This window comes from Podarcis tiliguerta (assembly GCF_965153285.1).
Source record: "Podarcis tiliguerta genome assembly, chromosome: 1".
Classification (NCBI taxonomy): Eukaryota; Metazoa; Chordata; class Lepidosauria; order Squamata; family Lacertidae; genus Podarcis; species Podarcis tiliguerta.
The window spans coordinates 84,707,758-84,727,724 of NC_139534.1; the positions used below are offsets into that span (position 1 = coordinate 84,707,758).

At 45.9% G+C, this 19,967-nt stretch overlaps 1 protein-coding gene across 2 annotated transcripts in view; it reads right to left on the reverse strand.

The window, feature by feature from the left end:
* The window catches only part of CHST1 (carbohydrate sulfotransferase 1), a 55,176-nt gene extending 46,661 nt beyond the window's left edge, over positions 1-8,515 (reverse strand). The window contains exon 1 of one of the 2 annotated variants that reach the window (XR_014510200.1): positions 8,357-8,515. The gene's annotated coding sequence lies outside the window, so the exon portion shown is untranslated. The remainder of the gene's footprint in view (positions 1-8,356) is intronic. The other variant, XM_083436835.1, reaches the window with a different exon arrangement.
* Positions 8,516-19,967: the final 11,452 nt, after the last annotated feature.

The following is a 19,967-nucleotide window of genomic DNA, read 5'->3' on the forward strand; positions in this document are numbered from 1 at the left end:
CATGAGATGTGTGTGCGCTCTTGCTATTCAAATATGGCAGGAAGTTGGAAATTCTACTAAATGTGCTCATGTTTTCAGGCACACCCTAAAGGACTTCTTTAGATTCTGGTTCTTCATATTACAAGTAGAGAGGTAAAGATAAAGGACCTCTGGGTGGTTAAGTCCAGTTAAAGGCAACTATGGAGTTGCAGCGCTCATCTTGCTTTCAGGTCGAGGGAGCTGGCATTTGTCCACAGACAGCTTTCTGGATCATATGGCCAGCATGACTAAACCACTTCTGGCACAACAGAACACCGTGACAGAAACCAGAGTGCACGGAAACACCATTTACCTTCCTGCCGCAGCAGTAACTATTTATTTACTTGCACTGGTATACTTTTGAACTGCTAGGTTGGCAGAAGCTGGGACAGAGCAATGGAAGCTCACCCCATCGTGCAGATTTGAACCACCGACCTTTTGATCAGCAAGCCCAAGAGGCTCAGTGGACCACAGCGCCACATCCCAAAGAGCCAAATCCCAAAGAGGACAGTCAGAGGGCTTGGTGTGGAAGAGGGAATTTCAGCAGGCGTAGCCAGAGAGATGCAACAGCGTCATATTCCATGACATATGTCCTGGGAGTAGTGGCTGCATTCATAAAAATATGCTAGCAGAGTGATGCATCACAAGCAAAAGGGGCTTCAATGTAGATGGGGCCCAGGCTATCTGAAAAATCGCATTCTCCCCAGTTAGCCTGCTGGCATCTTAAGAAGGAGAGAGATGCGTGGGATGCATCTTCTTCCTGCACTTTTATCAGTTCAGCAAGTTTAAACTGATAAGGACTTGGCTCAGTTGAGCTGCCCTGGGAATTTGTTTGAAGGATAAGATACCCAATACACACACATGGAGAGAGAGCGGGAGAGAGAGAGAGAGAGAGAGAGAGAGAGAGAGAGAGAGAACAATTTCTGAAATAAAATTCCATAAATACATCCCTTCCCTATAGGACTGCTTTCTATCCATTCTCAATGGATAGAAGCTAAAGCAGCTCTGGAAGCTAAAGCTCTGGCCTCAACCCATGCCAAAGGAGAAAACTTCTTCTGCTGCTCATGTCTGAAACACCTAGAGCTGAAGTCGGGGGCATTTTCAGCCTGAGGCCCATATATATTCCCTGGGTGAGCTTCCATGGGCTATGTTGGGTGTAGCAACGGATGTACATTTTACCTCTGTATGGTAGTCTAGTTTCTTCACACACACACACACACACACACACACACACACACCCCTCTATCCTCTGCCCAGGCAGCAAAGTCATCTTCACAGAATCATAGAATTGTGGATCTGGAAGGGACCATGAGGGCCATCTAGACCAACACTTGGCAATGCAGGAATCTTTCACCCAACATGGGGCTCAGACCCACAAACTTGAGATTAAGAGTCTCGTGCTCTACCGACTGAGCTATCCGGAGCATGAAGTTTAAGGATGCATTCCAGCCAGGCATAAGCACCCCAGGAGGGTGTGGCACAGGTTTGGTGAGGGAGCATGGCTGGGGAGCTGGTGTGGATTGAGGAGAATGTCAAGGGCCACACAGAGGGGCCTGGGAGGGGCTGCATTTGGGCCTCCAGGACAGAGGTTCCCCACCCCTGTGCTGGAGGCAACTCTTCACTTATACAGGGGTTCAGTTCTGGGGTCCCGCATGCACAAGTGAAATCACGTAAAGTTGGGAGCACCCTCTAAACACCCTTTAAACGCCCTCTCTGCCCCTCTCTTTCCAATCCAGACCAAAAGTACCATATCCCAAAATATCCACAACTGGAATTGAAGCTGTGAGGCAGGGAGGCTGAGCAGCATAAACAAAGCCCAGCTGTGGCTTCCTGCACCCTCATTGACATCCTCTTCAGGCTTCGGGGAGGGTCTCCTCACGAGTCACGAGGACTCTCTGGCACTCTCCTGCCCTTTCTGGGTTTGAAACGAATTTTTCTTTAATTTCTCAGTCCTGTGCATATACGCGGTCACACACGACCGCGTGTAAGTGGGAGGGATGCCTGTACCAAATCCAGGGCAAGATCCAAAGGGGCTCAGATCCTTCTGGATGTTTCTGTATAAACAGGAAAAGACATCTAAGTTTCTGGTGGTGCCAGTCAATGCAGGGCATACTCCTGGTTACAAAGCACAAGAAGATAAAAGGATGAAATCCAGCCTCTCACACAATCTGTGCCATGCTGGAAAATAGCAGGGAAGCTGCCGCACTCTGTGATTCAAAGTTGCTCAACACCTGCCTACATTAGCTCTGCCCAGCTTTGAGCAGGGACAGCCGACTGCCACTTCCACCCATGGGTGCTAAACAGACCTCAAAATTAAGAGATTCCCTGGAATGAGAGGCACAGTGATAAATGGATGGTGGTGTATGGCAGACAAAAATCTATCCAGATTAGGTGAGTAGATGGAGAGGAAGCCGCCTGGGAACAGAGCTGGCCCTACCATTAGGCAGAGGAAGGCGGTTGCCTTTCGGCAGCAATTGAAGGGCATTGCATCGAAGTGTCTATAATTTATTGTTAACATATTTTTTTACTGCCAAGGGAGGGGGTTGCCATTTGGATTTGTTTGCCTGGAGCACCAGATGTCTTAGGTGGTCTTGTCTGAAAGACAAAGAACCTGAGACTCTCACAGCCTCTAACAAAGGAAAGCCTTTTGTTCAGCTTCCCCATTCAACATTTCATCTGTAGGTTTCTTTGTAATGCAGTAACTCCCTGTGACTGACACTGGTTAATGTCACACGGGACAACATACAGCACAGCAGTCTTACCGGTAGCCCTTGCAACTGTCTCAATCCGGCAAGGGACCCAGTGTGGGAGGAAGCTCCCCATCCTATGTGGACTGTGATCCATGGGACTGTGCTTGGAGGAAATGAAAGAGGAGAAGTAACCCCCCCAAAAAAGGATCCCCCCCCCCAGAAGCATTGGCAGAAATTTCCCTAGGCATAAAGAATATCCTAAAATGTGTTGGGAACCAATTCACTTGTGCAGCTGTGCTGTATGGATATGCCCCAACTTCTCAAACCAAAGGGCAGGTAGTGGGGGACTTTGCTAGAAGTGCCTCTGCTAGAGGTGCCTCTACCTGAATGGAGAAATTAGGTGAGGCAATAAAAAAGGGGCCCAGGAAACTTAAGCTAAAAGCTGGGCAGTGGAGTAAAAAGTCTCAATTCTCTTTGCTGGGGGGCTCTCTGCTTTATTCCTTCCTCGCCTGTTGCTGTCTCAAACCTCCAGGCTGGTGTTTTATTGCAAGCTTGACACAGGGGCTGTGTACAAACCGTGCATTTAAAGCACATTTAACATGGCTTCCATCAAAGGTCCCTGGGAAATGTAGTTTACTTTTCACATAAACAGAAGCATAGTGTCCCAACTAAGGGAAGTAATAGTACCTCTCTATTCGGCCTTGTTCAGACCACACCTGGAAAACTGTGTCCAGTTTTGGGTGCCCCAATTTAACAAGGATATTGACATGCTGGAACACGTGCAGAGGTGGGTGACCAAGAGGATAAAGGGTCGGGAAACCAAGCCTTATGAAGAACGGTTGAGGGAGTTGGGTATGTTTAGCCTGGTAAAGAGGAGACGGAGAGGAGATAGGATAGCCACCTTCCCCTGTCTAAAGGGATATACACCATATACCAAGGGAAGGAGGAGAGGCATTGCAGGGTGACCCATCACACATTGGTGATGGGTTTCTTTTGACTTTGGAGTCACCAGTTGTGAAGAGCTGAATGATAAAGAATTACAGTTTTACAGTGGTACCTCGGGTTACGTACTTAATTCGTTCCGGAGGTCCATACTTAACCTGAAACTGTTCTTAACCTGAAGCACCAGTTTAGCTAATGGGACCTCCCACTGCCGCTGCGCTGCCACCGTAAATCTCTGTTCTCATCCTGAAGCAAAGTTCTTAACCTGAAGCACTATTTCTGGGTTAGTGGAGTCTGTAACCTGAAGCATATGTAACCCAAGGTACCACTGTACTAATAACTCTAGGGAATAGAGTATGTGCTAACGTGTGTAAAACAACCATTACATTGTTACTCTCCAATCCATTCACACAGAGCTGCCAGAGTGTTATTCATTCATTCCACTTGAAGCTCACCTTTCCTCCAAACTGCAGTGGTGTCCAAACTTTTTTCAAAGAGGGCCAGATTTGATGATGTGAAGGACTGTGGGGGCCGACCAAAGTTGTTGACCTTTTTAGGATTGAAGTTGTTGAGCTTTTTTAATAATTTAATAATTTTACCCCACAGTTGTTGAGCTTTCTTTAGGGTTGGAGTTGTTGAGGTTTTTTAGGTATTTTAGCCCGGGAAATTAACTGCCACAGGGACCGGATTAAACCAACCGGCCGGATTGCGCCCCTGAAACGGATTTTGGACATGCCTGCTCCAAAGAGATCAAGATAACACACATATTTCTCCCTCCATTCCCCCAAACATTATCCTCAAAACAACCCAGTGAGGTAGGAGAGAGGGAGGGAGAGCCTTCACGGCTGAGCAGAGATTTTAACCCTGTTCTCTCAGGTCCACCACTCTGATAGTTAACCATGACACCACACTAGCTAAAGCAAAGCAAACTCACAGACTGGTCTCACATGTGCTCATGCCCCTCTGTGGAAATAGCCATTCTGTCCCTTCCTTTGAAGGGGAAAGTAGCAATTCTCACAATGGTATTTCAGAATCTCTATTGATGTGGCCACTAGAAAGCTTTGGGGATGTCCAGCATCTCATCTCTTCTTTCTTTCTGGACCACTCACATTACCCTTCCTCCCAGGCTCCCAAACCATCTGCAACTCTCTGACTTGCAATAGTAACCCAGCTGCCTTGCCATCATCGACAGAGGGGCGTCCGTGTGCCTTTGCAGTGGGGATGCATCCAAACATTCGCACACACCATCTGCTCTGGTGAGATACAGGCTGCCTTTATCCCACCCCTCCCAAGCACCTTCTGTCTGTTCCCTTTGCTTCTGCCTCACTCCCAGCACTGCTGCCTGCTTGAGCAATCTTCAGAGAAGAGTGAACAAGCTTGTCACATTAAAAACTTAATGCAAGACTAATTTGTCAGCCGCAAACAAGTGGCAAACCTTGAGTGCGTTTTCTGCCCATTTTACTCCGTTCACCGGGCAGAGGAGGAGCATTTCCTTCCCAGTGTAATGGGATCTGATTCGTTGGCATGGTGATGGGAACATAGCAGTGCTGGGTGTGCAAGAGAGACCTCTCTTGGGGAGCCCGCAAGATCGAAATTGAGGGGGTGGCTCTGGAAGGGCTGGAAGGGTGGGGGAGGAGGAATTAAAATGAAACCAGCCTGGCAGCTGTTGCAGCTGTTTCTGGCTTTGAAATTTTGCGCTAAGAGGGTGTGAGACAAGCCAGGATCAGGACCATGAACAACTGGCTTCAGGCCTGAAGGAGCATTTCGGCCTTGATGTGTAATTAGACCGCAACAACGAAAAGGAAAATCTGACTTGGCTGCAAAAAGACAACGCAGAAGATTGGGGGCGGGGTGTTATACTTTCCCCTTCAAGACAGAAGAAAGGCCTTGGAAATTCTATAATTCATATTGCAAAACTCCCCCAAAATAAATGAATGGACAGGAAAGACAGAGAAGGCCCTGCTGGAAGTGAGATTTTGCTATATGGCAGCCCTGTTTAGGGAAGTTTTTAATGTCTAATGCTGTATTGTGTTTTTAATACAGTGGTACCTTGGGTTAAGTACTTAATTCGTTCCGGAGATCTGTTCTTAACCTGAAACTGTTCTTAACCTGAAGACCACTTTAGCTAATGGGGCCTCCTGCTGCTGCCGCGCCGCCGGAGCACGATTTCTGTTCTCATCCTGAAGCAAAGTTCTTAACCCAAGGTACTATTTCTGGGTTAGCAGAGTCTGTAACCTGAAGCGTATGTAACCTGAGGTTCCACTGTATTCTATTGGGAGCCACCCAGAGTGGCTGGGGAAACCCAACCAGATGGGCAGGGTATACATAATAAATTATTATTATTATTATTATTATTATTATTATTAGCTAAAGAAGCACAGCGTCCAATGAAATGGAAATATTTGAATGTACAGACTCTCTATGGGCAAATAACAGGCAGAAACAGGACATGGGAAAAGGTAATATGCCATGGACCATCAGACTAAGCTGATGACTGGGATGAGCTGCTGCTGTGCTGTCATGAGGGATACTTGTGTGTGATCTTTTCCTACTTAAGCAGGTCTGTCCTGTGGATAGGACTGTAAGCAGCCTGCCTGTGAAATGTGAAACATCTGCCTTATACGCAGAAGGTTCAAGGCCTGACATTTCCTGGGAGAGCCTGAGGTGTCCCCTGTCTGAACCATGAGGCACAGTAGTCACTCACTGTAGACAAGACTGACATACCAGTCACTTGATTCAGCATGCCTAATGCTTGGGCTGGCCTGCCTACACCTACTTTAGATGAACTCCATTCTGAAAACCTTTGTGTTCTGGTGTTCCCAGTTGTGCATGCCAGCATACACCTTAAACCCTTTCTTCCTATCACATACTTCAAGGAAAGCAGCACTGAGAAGCTTCTGGGCCTCATTTTCAGGGAGTTATGATGCTGGAAGTAAAACAGGCTCTTTAGGCTTGTTTAAAGACATAAGGCAGAAAGTTCTGTCAAGGCAGAAGTCCAGGGCAAAAAAGCAGGAAGACCATTACCTAACTGCACAACGCTGACACGTATACACATGGCAGTGGGCACTTACAACTACTGAAGTGAACCCTATAGTCTTGTGTGTGGGAAATGCACACCCAAATCCACATGAGGTACAGCTTGATCTGCCTTGATTGAATAAGAGCTTCTCAAACTTTTGTTGTCTAAAGTTGAGGAGGAGTATTGCTGCAATACAGACAGCAGAATGGAAGTACCACTTGACTGAAGCGCTGCCTCAGTGCTATTATAAATGCCATTATCATGGCAAGCCATGAGGTGTGACTATCAGCTTCCCTCGCAGTTGTGGAGTGCTGGGCTCTTTATGTTGAATAGAGAAAGAGAGAATGCAGTTGCCATTTCATTTTCATTTTTTTAAAAAAGGTAGGAATATAGGGAAAAGAACACATCCCAACCTTTTCCTGGGATTCTGCCTAGTCTAAATATAAGTTTGAAGCCAGCATAACAAAAGGAATGCAGCTAGAATTTTACAAGGAAAGGACCTCTAATATGGAACTATATTTTGGTTGAGTGTCCAAAACTTGAGCGTGGAACTAAACAAGCATCGTTGTGGGTGGTTTTCAGAATGATATATTGGGGAATTTTCTGCTGTGAAGGTGGAGCAGGAGATATATCCATTGCATGGATTAGTTTGGTGTCTTGTATTTAATACAACAGCTGTTATTCGAAATTGCTTAAGCAACATCTAAAATACCTAGAGATAGAAATATTGAACTGTAGAGTCGCAAGGGACCCCGAGGGTCATCTAGTCCAACCCCCTGAAATGTAGGAATCCTGTCCACAGCCATCCCTGGGTGGGCTTAAATCACCAACCTTCTCGTTAGAGTTGAAACAAGCATGCTTAAATAGAACATTGCTGCAGCCCAAAGCCACAACTTTCATGTTAACCATGCACAACCCTTGCAAATTCTCACTCTGCCTCCCTTCCTAATGAATATGGGACATTTTGACCTGTGTGCACAGGCCATAGATGCAAAGTAGCACCAATGATGCTTAAAGCCCTTGCGAAACATGGATCTCTTCCTACAGCTAATTTATGGGCGTTTGGCTTAGCATTAAAGCACTGAATCAGAAGAACTGCAAGCCCCTTTACAGCTAGGGGCTAAGGGTTGCAATCATGGGTGTTATTTGCAAAACACAAGTCAGTTTAAAGCTGGTTTGCACCCACTTGGCATTGGAAGAAATTTCCTATCAATAAGAGGTGTTCAACAGGGGAACAGCTTGTTTTGGGGAGGGGGTGAAAAGGGGGCAAACTCTTATTTGCTTGAGCACAGGCTGGGTGACTATCTGTTAGGGATGCAGATGCTGTCAAGTTGCATCTTGAATTGCATTAAACAGAAGATTGGACTAGTTGGCCTCTAAGTCTCCTACCTCTGTGATTCCATGTGTTTTCATTTATTGGCCGAATGCAAGAAGCAAATCAGTGCTTGCATTTGTAAATAAGTCATCACATAGAGCACTTTCGTATCACCTTTGCAGTTTTCAGCTGAAGTAGCTCGCATGCGTATCTCACAGTCATATAGATCTGACTGCCTGGTTGTCACTTGATGGTTTTTATATAACTGAATACCTGATGACAACCAACCAGCCATGCAGTTCTATATATTTCTAGTCAGAAGTCCCACTGAGTCCAATGACACTTACTCTGAAGTAAGTGAATACCACTTACCTGGAGTAGGCTCTACTGAACTCAGCTAGAGCTGCCATACGTCTGGGTTTCCCCGCATACGTCCAGGAATTGGACTGTCAAAATGGCGTCTGGGCGGATTGTTGTCAACAACTTTGTCTGGATTTTCATGGCAATCCTAAACTCAGCGAAAGTTTCATCTGAGAAGATATGTATTGGCACGGCATTGTACATGTCTGAAATGATTCCACTGAAAAGCACTGAAATCTCACATCATATCAATCTGTGGTGCTCTATCAGCAAAGGCCCATTTACCCCCCCCCCCACAACTCATTGTTTGACGTTGCCCTCTTCAAGTGACGTGCATGTACGTGTGAACTAGCCTCATAATCAAGGGATATAGTTAACCAAGTTCTGAATAACAGCATTACGTATTTATTTATTTTTTTGCATAATGGAGAAAAAATCTTTTCTCATTGTTAATACTCTGCCATTACTTATGCATAAATAAAATGCATGAATAAGGTTCATCATTGCTCATTATATTTGCTTTTGCTTTTGCGATTTAGCCAGCAACAGTGCCATCAATGTGCATTTTCTTTTTATCCTACGATGTGTTTATACCATTACAGACATTTTGCCACTTATTTAACTAGACAATTGTAGGAGACATATGAGTTGGTGTTATTTGCCCCCCTCCTCATTAGTTTATGTACTCAGAGTCCCAGAACATCAGGCCCCCCAAAGTATTATCATGGGCAAACTGGGGAATTCTTTCTGAAGTGACATAGCCCAGGAGGGACGTTGCTGCCATTTTTGTTCTGCTCCTTTAATAATACAAAAATGTTTGTTTACATCTATCCCTGTGGCTAGGAAAAATTTGGGAGATGGCTGCTCTGGGATTATTATAGCCAAACAGAACCAATTCAGAAGAAAATGTAACTGTTTCATGAATGGAATATAATGTAAACAAACATCCATGCATGCTGAAAAATATAACATTAGCCATGGACTTGGGAAGTGTCAGTTCCATTTCCAGTTTGCAATCATTAACTTCTCACCTGCCATAAAATGGGAATGCTGGCAATTAGCAGGGCCCATGATATTATTGAATTGAAAGATTTGTATCCCACCTTTCTACCAAGTGTATAATAGTAAACCGCTAACAAAAAATGAAGTGTTGTGTGCTTAGAGTGCTGAGGGTTGTTAGAAGACCCATATTCCCCTCACAGAGCTACAATTCCCAGAGTTCTGAGAACTATAACAAACTATAGTTCCTAGAATTCTTCTTTGAGGTGGGGGAAACCATGGCTGCTTAGTGTTTCAAATGTTTTAAATGTATAGTGCAGAAAGGGCCTAAAGCAGAAGAACTTCTTCTACTGCAGGGGTCAGCAAAACTTTTTCAGCAGGGGGCCGGTCCACTGCCCCTCAGACCTTGTGGGGGGCCCGGACTATATTTTGAAAAAAAATAATGAACGAATTCCTATGCCCCACAAATAACCCAGAGATGAATGTTAAATAAAAGCACACATTTGACTCATGTAAAAACACGCTGATTCCAGGACCATCTGCGGGCCGGATTTAGAAGGCGATTGGGCCGGATCCGGGCCCCGGGCCTTAGTTTTCCTACCCATGTTCTACTGTCACTATTCATCATATACCTAGCACCGACAATGTTCCAATCACTTCACAGAACATTTAAAAGACAAATATATTTTTCTCCCACTTGCCCCAAATCTTTACAGTTTCTCTGTTGGCCTTCACATCTCTGCATGGAGATAAAAGTGACAGGGAAAGCTTTATTTGCTTAATTTCAGCTTGTCAGCTGACTGTTGAAGGCAATATCTGCTTGTCATGCTGCGTTCAAAAGCAACAGGGCAGAACCTGTCAAAAAAACAGCAACATGGCCTCAGACCTATCTTTATTTTATTTTAAAAAAAAAAAAAATCTGTCTTGAGTTGGTTTTGTACTGTTCAAAAACTATTTTCACTGGTTTTAGGTTACGACCGCAAATCAGGTTGAGGCATCTACTGTAAAAGTTGAATAATCAAATAAATAAATAAATAAATAAATTTTAAAAAATGATTGACCTTCTCACATAAATTTTCATCCCATTCCAGTCAGAGGGCAGGCATGGGTCCACACTTGGTGCATACATTCCTATGCTAGCTTGCTGCCCTCAAGTACAGTGGAAGACACACTCCTTTCACCCCTTTCACCAGCAATGGAGTAAAATTCAACTACCAGTCCAATTGGCTTCTATATGTGCTTTGAGGGAGGGGGCTATCTTGTCCTTCGCCTCAGGCAGCAAAATGTCTTGAGCTGGCCCTACATGAAGAACTCAGTTCATTAGCACCCCAGAAGGGCTTGTTTCTCTCATATTCACAGCGTTGGAGTCAAACAGAAATCTAGCATGGCTCTCACTCTCTGGCTCCTGCCTGCTTCTAGTTCAGCTCTGTCTCACACACACTGGATATTGCCGTTCTCACAACCAGAGCAACTTCTGTACTTACGGCCATTAACTCGCCAAAGAGCTTGCCCGGCTAGTTCAACGTTGGAATCCTCCACTGGATTTTAACCTTTGCTGGATCCAGGACCCTCTGAATTAGAAGAGACTCAGGCATCATACAGACTGACCCCACAAGCTCACATCTATATCACCAAATCAGGAACTTAGGTTTTCCTTATTTTTATTACCATCACCTGCTTGTAAGTTGACATCTTGTCCTTAGAGCCCCTTGGAACGTGCTATAGCATCTGTTTCCTTACTAATCTCTGCACCGCAGGCCTGCAGCTCTGATGCAGGATTCACAAGGGACTAATGCTGTGTAACTGAATAGTGTAGTGTTTTAATTCGCCCCCAGGCCTAGTTCTCACTCAGGTTGTAAACTTGTATCTGGGCTGCATCACTTCAGGCTACAGGTGGGAGCTTACATAATTAAATGCTCCCCCTTGCTCTCCCAAAACAAAACAAAAAAATCCACATCTAAAAAACAGGAAATGGGGCAGGCGAGATATCTTCTTCCTGACATACTGGATTTCTGCACAGAAGAAATGGTTTTGTATATAGGATCGATCAATCAGTTCAGTCCACCTGTAGCCTGAGACCATTCGACTCCCATGAAAGCAGGCAGGCAACTTTCAAGGATCAGCCTGGTTAAGCTCCAAGAGGAGGCAAGTTCTTAGAATTTATTGCAGGGGGAGGGATCTTACATTTAAATATGAGGAGGTTCAAATTTGTCTTTCTTTAAATAAAAACATTATGGCTAATGGGAGCGGGTCATCCAATCTTGCTATTACCACTCAATAACAGAGCATCGTTATCTGAGGTCAGTGCTTTTTTTCTGGGGGGATGCAGGGGTATGCATACCCTAAACATTTTGTGAATCTAAGTTTGCCCTCCTTGAGGGGCAGTATTTCAATATGAGCAGGAAAATGAGAGTTCCAAAAAAAAACTTTAGGGGGGAAAAAGCACTGTCTGAGGTCATTTGTGCTCCACCATGAAATCTAATAATGCAGACTTACCTGAAAACTAGATTGTTGCCATCTCCCCCTACACATTGCAAAGAAATGTGCCCCATGCAAAACTCATGATGACTAACTAGCGAAGAAAAATAGCATAATTACACTACACAGTAAAACTGGTTCCATAGCCGATCCCTTTTGGGGGACTTGCAGAAGTGTTTTCTAGCATAATTCGTAACACCTTATCAAACTACAATTCCCACAATTCTTGAAAGGAAACCATGGCAATCTGAGTGATCTGAAATCAGTGCCTTTCCCCCCTGGAGGTACCTCCCCCCACCAAATGTTAAAAGGCTGGCACTAACTGTAACAACTTCATGGTGAGTACTGGCACCTTTAGTTCTAAAAAATAAATGCACTGTCTGAAATCATTAGTTTGCAGTGCCCCCAGTGTCTAGGGGACAGGAATAATTGATTGCTTTAATGTTGCTTTATTGCACATTTCAATTATGGATGTTTTAATGTTTTAATGTGATGGTTTCATTGTGTATTTTAACCATGGTGCATTTTTAATTATGATCTATTTGAATTATGCGTGGTTGGTTTTCACATTTTGTAGACCGCTGAGATGCCTATTTTAGCATTAAGTTGTACATAAATTTCATCATGGTTACGATGACAACATTCACCTAGTCATAATGCTAAGGAACATTATGGTAAGATCATAATCTGTTTTGAGATAGGTGCCATAGTGCTAGAGGTGGGATGCAAATGAGAGCAGGCCACAGAATGCCGGAATGCAAAGGAGAACAGGAATTGGTACGGACTGTGTAAGTGACTTGCATTTCCTGGAACAGATTGTGCAAAACTAGCATAGCGGGGGTTGCACAGCCAGGAAATTTCAGCTAGTCAGATGCAAGAGCTACTTGAAAACAATGGGTATGCTTTATCCAACAGGCGAAGCACTCTCTGCCTGTTCTGCTGCCCTTAGCAAACCCTCTTATTTTGCCGCCCCCAAACACACACACACACACACACTATTCCCCTCTCCCAGTCACGTCAGGTCCCCTGAGATGGTGCAGCTTGTTCTCTTTCAAGTTCAGCCACAGGCTCTAAAGCAGGTTGTTGCACTTCCAGGGGAAAGCAAAGCTCTCTTGCTTCGAATCGATCCTTGCTCTTGACAGAGCTTTTGAAGATATCTCTGTCCTTTGAGGAGGACATGCTGCTGCCTCTATGGGTGCTTGAGTTGCAATCAATTGCTGAGTGCCACGCACTGCGAGGTCAGAGGCATTAGACTGAGCAGTCTCGCCTGCAGGCAGGGCCCTCGCCTCCTGAAAGCAGGAGCGGAAAGCACTCCCTGGCGTTTGCATCTTCTGGCGGCTAATCAGAACATGGTGCCATAGCAAAACCACAGATTTTACAGAGTCCTCCCTGTAGTGAAAGAATAGATGTCCAAGAGGGTTCATCTGTAGTGTCTTACGACATCAATACAAGCATTTTAACCCTTTGGGGCCCAGTCTAGAGCAGAGGGACCACACTTGCAATGGTGTAGTAAAGTGGGAATGCTGCAGAGTGAGGCCCCATGATTTCTTTTCTCAGAAATGGTGGCATCATGTGCTGGAGAGGTATTTGCCCATGTTGCCATCTTGCAGGGGATGGGGGTGGTTGAACGACAGGTCTGACCTGGCACATGAACCCTTTGTTAGGGAGGAGAGGCTCAAGCAGTGACTGGCTCAGGGCCATCACACCTAGTGAACCTCATGGCCAATCAGAAATGCGAACCTAGGTCTCCCCAGCCAAAATCAAACCACTGCACCATCCCTTGCCAGTTCACTATTTTAGGACTGTCAACTGATCCTAATAAATTGGGGCTTATGCTGCATGATACATGTATATACGCATCAAGGCAGCTGGCATGGGTATGGAGTCTCCTTTGTAGGCCCTGCATTTCAAAATGAACCACTACACCTGCATTTGCACTGGAAGAAAAGCTTCCATTTCTATCATTGGAAACTTTTCTTCCAATGTAGCCCCCAACCCCTGCCAGTCTGGATCAGTCTGGAAAGGAGTGTCCCCTCCTGCCCATTCCACCATGGTCCCAATCTGATCACCCCACACCCATTACTTACTTCTTTAAAAACCATTAGCATCTCCAAGTACATAGGCAAACAGGAACCAAAGTGGACTTGGAAGGTGGACTTGTGAGCATCGGCTTTGAATCTAGCCCTGAGATTGGCTAGTGTGATGATACTGGGTGATTGTATGAGCAGGACAGCACTGCAGTGAGTAACCGTAGCCCTTCCATGGGCCATCAGTTGCAAGGATTCATTAAGGAAGGATCAGGACATCTGCTGAAGAATGCCCTGCAGAAGCCAATTACATTATTGCACAATGGAATTAAAGTGAAAGCAAGAGCAGTGATCCACATTAAAGGAAGCCATTTGATACGGTCCCACGGCCAAGGCTGAGTTACAGGGTCAAGATGACTAGGCAAGAAGCACAGTGCGGGTGATTGATGATAATAACCCTCTACTATTCTATATGGCTTCTTCTTGTAGAGGCTAAAACCTGTGTGCATGCCCTAGAGCAGGGATGTCCATCTGGTCGATCACAATCTACCGGTCGATTGCGGGGCATTCCTGGTTGATCCTGGTTGTTCGTGTGATCCTGATAGGTCCCCTCCCCCCCTCAAAAAAAAAAAAAAAGAGCTCAACAACTTTACTGACTTTACAACTGTGGGTCTCTCTCTCTCCAAAAAAGTTCAACAACTTTGGTCAATCCAATGAGTTGCCAGTGTATTTATAGTGGGATCTGCGTCTCTTGAGAGTTGGACATCCCTGCCCTAGAGTAATGACAAAGGTCACCCCTGGTCTCTGTTGGGGAGCCAGACACTTCAGCGTTCCCGCTTCATAGAATCATCTGGCTGGCTTCTCTTGGAAAATGGATGCTGGGCTAGATGGACCTTCTTACATCAGTGGTGGGGAAGCTGTGGACCTCCAGAAGATGTTGGACCCCAGCACTGATCAGCCACAGCCGGCAGAGCCAACAGATAGGTGTGGTGGGAGCTGCATTGCTACCACTGATTTTTGTTCTGCATCTACAAGCAGAAGAAGAATGTGGGCTGTCGTTGCACATGCACACTACCCACAATTCATATGGACCTCCATAGCAACTATGATACATAGCAACATAGCATTTTGATGATGCTTTTTTTGTGGCAAGTTGGATCAGCATGGGCATGTTGGGGGGTCATTTCAGTGTCCACTCCCACGATCACACTTTTCTCTGGAGGTCCTCCAAAACCAGAACATCAACAATTATAGTTGTGCAAGCATTTGGCTTTGAGCAAGGAATGCCTTTCGATGGTGGTGGTTGTTTTCAGCGCTGTAACCCACTAAGGATACAGCAGATTGGGACTCTTGCAACATATCGTCATGTCATGAAATCTAAAGCTGAGACTAGGTTTGTAAATATATAATTGGCAAGCTGAGATCTAAAAATGACTTTCCAGTTATTTCAATAATATCACCGTGACAGTGTGCTAGAATTTTTTTTAAAAGTGTGGAGATGGAAAGGAGGGGATGGGAAGAGGGTCCCCCCCCCCTCCTATAAACACACAGTGAATGAATATGCAAAGAAGACATACGGAAAGGGTCTTCCTCTCACAAACTCTCAGTTTCATGCAAAGGATCTGTAAAGAAAGTCCTATTTATACATCTATTTGAATTTAAGAAGATTGATCACAGGCTTGCTCTGGAGCCCTGCTGCAGCCTGTTAAGTCTCTCTCCTCCACGCAATGGAGCATTATAAATCAGAAACTCCTTTGGTGTTTTCCAAGGAATGCAGGGAGAGAGGCAGTTTTGCCTGCTGCTGTCTTCAGGGCACCTGCTGTTTGTATCATTTCTAACTAGCTTCCTGAGCGGAGTGAGTGGGCGGTTCTTGTTCCTGCAATAATCCATGTTTCCCAACAGGAGAGAGACAAGTGCAGAGCCTGTCTTAAAAGCCGCATGGAGGATAAACAAACAGCCCCCTGCCTCTCCCTTCTTGCTGGGAACAGGGCCGCCTGCGCCACGCAGCCTGCAGTACAGCAGCAACGCAGAGGAAAGCGAGGTGCAGAGACCTGGTGAGCCCAAACGATGCTCCTGTTGGCAGCACACACCAGAAGCATATTGAGTTGGCAAGGTGACATCTTCCCTCTCCCCTTCTCGCAGCACCCTGCCACCACACAGCCCACCTTCCCAAGCCTTGGCACAAAGATGCAGAAGCTTATGAGAAGAAGGCACTTAGGCTCTCTGCCTTTGTTGTAGCTAGATGGCCACTTGTGGAATGCAATCCGGCGTGTATTTCTGCAAATGGGGAGCCTGTGTCACCACCAAGGCAGCAGGCTTTGGTTCACACACCGAAAGCCAGGTTGATACTTGGCAGCAGGGTTATGAGGCAGGGAATCATCCATTCATCCTGTCTCTGGCTGCTGCCAACCTCCATGTCTGAAGGTTTGAACAGGGCCCATCTACGTATAAGTTGCACACGGGCAGTTTACACGTTAAGAACATAACATAAGGACATAAGAGGAGCCTGTTGGTTCATGTCAGTGGACCATTTAGTCCAGCATCTTGTCCTAACAGTGGCCAACCAGGTGCCTGTGGGAAACCCACAAGCAGGACCCACAGCGCAGAGCACTCTTCCTTCCAGAAGTTTCCAGAAACTGGTATTCGGAAGCATACTTCCTCCAACTATGGAGGCAGTGCTTAGCCATCATGGCTGGTAGCCTATTCCTCCATGAATATGCTTAATCCTCTTTTAAAGCTATCCATACAGAGTGCCAGCAGATTTGATGAAAGCAAGAAGGTCCTCAGTCTCACCTATCTGAGGGGATAGGCAGGGCAAGTGCTGAGGCCCAGTCAGGTTCACTACCTTTTGGGGGGGGGGGGAGGTAGCCTCCATAAAGGCTGTTTTCAGAGTCAGACCTTCAGAAGAATGCATAGGGGTTGGGAGAAGTGAGGATGGGCATGTTTCAGATTCACCACATGCATACATGCACTCACTGAATGCGCGAATGGGGTGAAAAATGCAACGCAGATCTGGAGGCAAAAGAAAGGAAGGAAGTGTATCGGGAAAATCTGCTGGCTGAGGAAGAGTAAGATGAAGCAGACAGGTGCTGTGTAAAGAAGGGGGTGGCAGAACATATGTGGGGTTGGGATCTGAGTGCCTTTGGAGCAGGAAGTCTGATTATCCCCACCCCCTGCCTTCCCTCATCAGCTTCTGCTCCCAAAGGCCTGTCAAGGCTGAGATGTTGCTTTCATCCTGCCATGTCAGCCCATTAACCTTGCCTCAGGCCGGAGGCATGCTCTGTAGCAGGCGCTCTCTAGGGCTCACCACCAAGGGCGCCCTGTCCTCCACCGCTTTCCCTGCAAAGGCAGGAGAACTGCCGGGGTTTCTTTTTCCGCCAGGAAAGGTCACAAAGGTCAGTCCCGGGAGGATGTGTTCTTTCGCTGAATCTTCATTTCGCCCACAGTACCTGTGGGGTGGTAAATCTCTTTGTCACTGTATGCATTACTTTTGTGACATATGCAGTGGAACCTCGGGTTACGTACCATCCTCTTTATGAACGCTTCGGGTAAGAAGCTCCACTAACCCGGAAGTAGGTCTGGTAGCGAATTTTGCCCCGGGATGCAAGCGGAAGTCGTGCACCAGCGGCATGGCGGCAGCAGCGGGAGGCCCCATTAGCGAAAGCGCACCTCAGGTTAAGAACGGTTTCAGGTTAAGAACAGACCTCCGGAACGAATTAGGTCCGTAAACAGAGGTACCACTGTATGTGTGGGTGGGCACACATGTACATTTTACATAGGCTCATAAAACCATGCATGCTGTACATGTATGTTTCTGGCCCCAGGTTGATCATCTCTCCCAGCAATAATTTATATAGGGTGGCAAACAGCTGCAGAAGTAAACACACTGGATCCAGCAGAACAGCTTTCCTGATGCAACATAATGCCATGAGACATAGTGGGCAGACTCAAGCCAGTGAGGTGCAATGGTTAGAGTGCTGGACTAGGATGTGGAACAGAGTTCAAATCCCCACTTGATCATGGAGTCCCCTGGGTGACATTAGGCCAGGCACAGTCTCTCAGCTTAACTTTTACCTCACAGTATTGTGAGAGCTATAGAGAAGGGGAGAACTATGCACCCTACCTTGGGCTCCTCAGACAAAAGGTACAATATAACTGTGAAACATAAATAATGACTAGAAAGAACTTGGCTCAAGTGAGCCCTTCCCCAATGGCTCTTCCATGGGCCTGACCCCTTGGAAAAAGCTACATTTCACCGGGAATGCATTGCTTGCATTTTTGTTTTGGTTTTTTAAAAAAACAACACCTATGGAGAAGAGAGGTGTGTGAAATTGTAGTCAAACATGCAAGAGTGCTAATTAGGGCATGAAGGGGTTAAGAATGCAGAGTTTTGTTCCTAGACTCATCTAGGTCATGCCCCCTTTTCTGCCATGAGGGAGGAAGTGAATCTGCTTTTCTTCCTTTCACTCACTCTCTTCTAGCCGTGTAACCGACCGGGATGTTCAGACCGCATGCTTGAAACTATATTTTGTATTTTGCACCCAAGAGTATTCTACCTGTGTTCCCCTTGCTGCTGCATGGAATAACGCACAAGTCAGACCTTTGGATTTAGTAGGAAAAGCATGTTAAATTTACTTAACAGTGTGTGGTCTGTTCATTGCGGGGGGGGGGGGGGCAGGGTCAAGCATTTTCAAGCAAACTAAATGGGATATAAAAAGGGTTTGATGACCTATATTCCATTCTATACTGCTGCATAATTCTGAGCGTGTTTTTAGTTCTGCTGGGGGCTCTCTCCTGCTGGAGAGTGTGCAGAGCTCCATGTTTAGAATTTAGGTGCCCAGCCGATTCTTTTGTTAATTACCCACACATCTATTTTCTACCTCCACAAGAGGGTAATTAGCACAAGGAGGGTGAAGTTCCCTTCTCCTGCTGTTCTCCTGACAAAATCCACCACCTACTGCACTCCACCAAAACAGCTATTTGGAGGAAAGATGTTCTTGGTGCACCTTCCTTCCTTACTGTACACAGCATATAGAAACCTGAACAGGCAAGGAAGTAAAAACATAAGAAGAGCTCTGCTATCTCAGGCCAAACAGGTGCCGATGGGAAACCCGCAAACAGGGCCAGAACACAGCAGTCCTCTCCCTTCCTGTAGTTTCCAGCAACTGGTAATGAGAAGCACACTGTCACTGACAGTAGAACATAGCCATCAGGGTTAGAAACCACAAATTTGTTCAACGTTCTTTTAATCAAGGTGGTGGCCCTCACTGCCTCTTGGGCAGCAAATGGAAAGCGGTTTTCCATTGCGGGGCCATAGCACAAGGGGGGAAGTTTCCCCATCCTTGCACACTGCAAACCTGATCTTGATTAAGCCCCTACTCCCATGCATGCTTATATATATAAAGACACTTCCAGCGTGATCGTACATTTAGGCTGCAGTCTTGTACACAATTACCTGGGGGAAAACTCCATTGAACTCAACAGAGCTTCTGAGTTGACGTGCCTAGGATTGTGCGGTCATCCTAACTCATAATTCACCCTTAATTCACCCTGATTCATCCTTTGACCGTTCACTGTCCTTCCTTTGTTTCCCATTCACTATTGTAACCTCCTTCGGGCAGGGATCTCAATATTTCTCTTTTTCTCATTGCTTTTTGTGATCTGTAACATACTTTGCACTGTGTAAACTATAAGTTCTCCACTGGAACCCAGTTCTGTGAATATGTGCTAAACAAAGTGCCACATTCCAGCAATTCTGCTCAATTCTTCCATCCCCACCTACGCAGAATCTACGCTGGGATGAAAGCAACCTGCCCACTGTCCCAGCATGCTGGCTTTTGATTTATTAGCTGGCCAGAGCCTGGTAAATTTAAACAGGGCCTTCCTTTGCTTGGTGGGGGTCAGCCATCCAGACGCTGTTGGTTTATTTTGCAGGCGATGATTTTACGCCTGCCACACACTCCTTAATTAACAGCTCAGAGGATGTGGGGTGAGGGAGAGATGTAATGAGCATTCCCTTTGCATATCAAAAGGCAGCATCATTAGCATCCCAGCACTTGCTGGATCTGCTGGGATGGAAGAGGGTCACATGCAGAAAAACCTGTGGCTCAGATTGACAG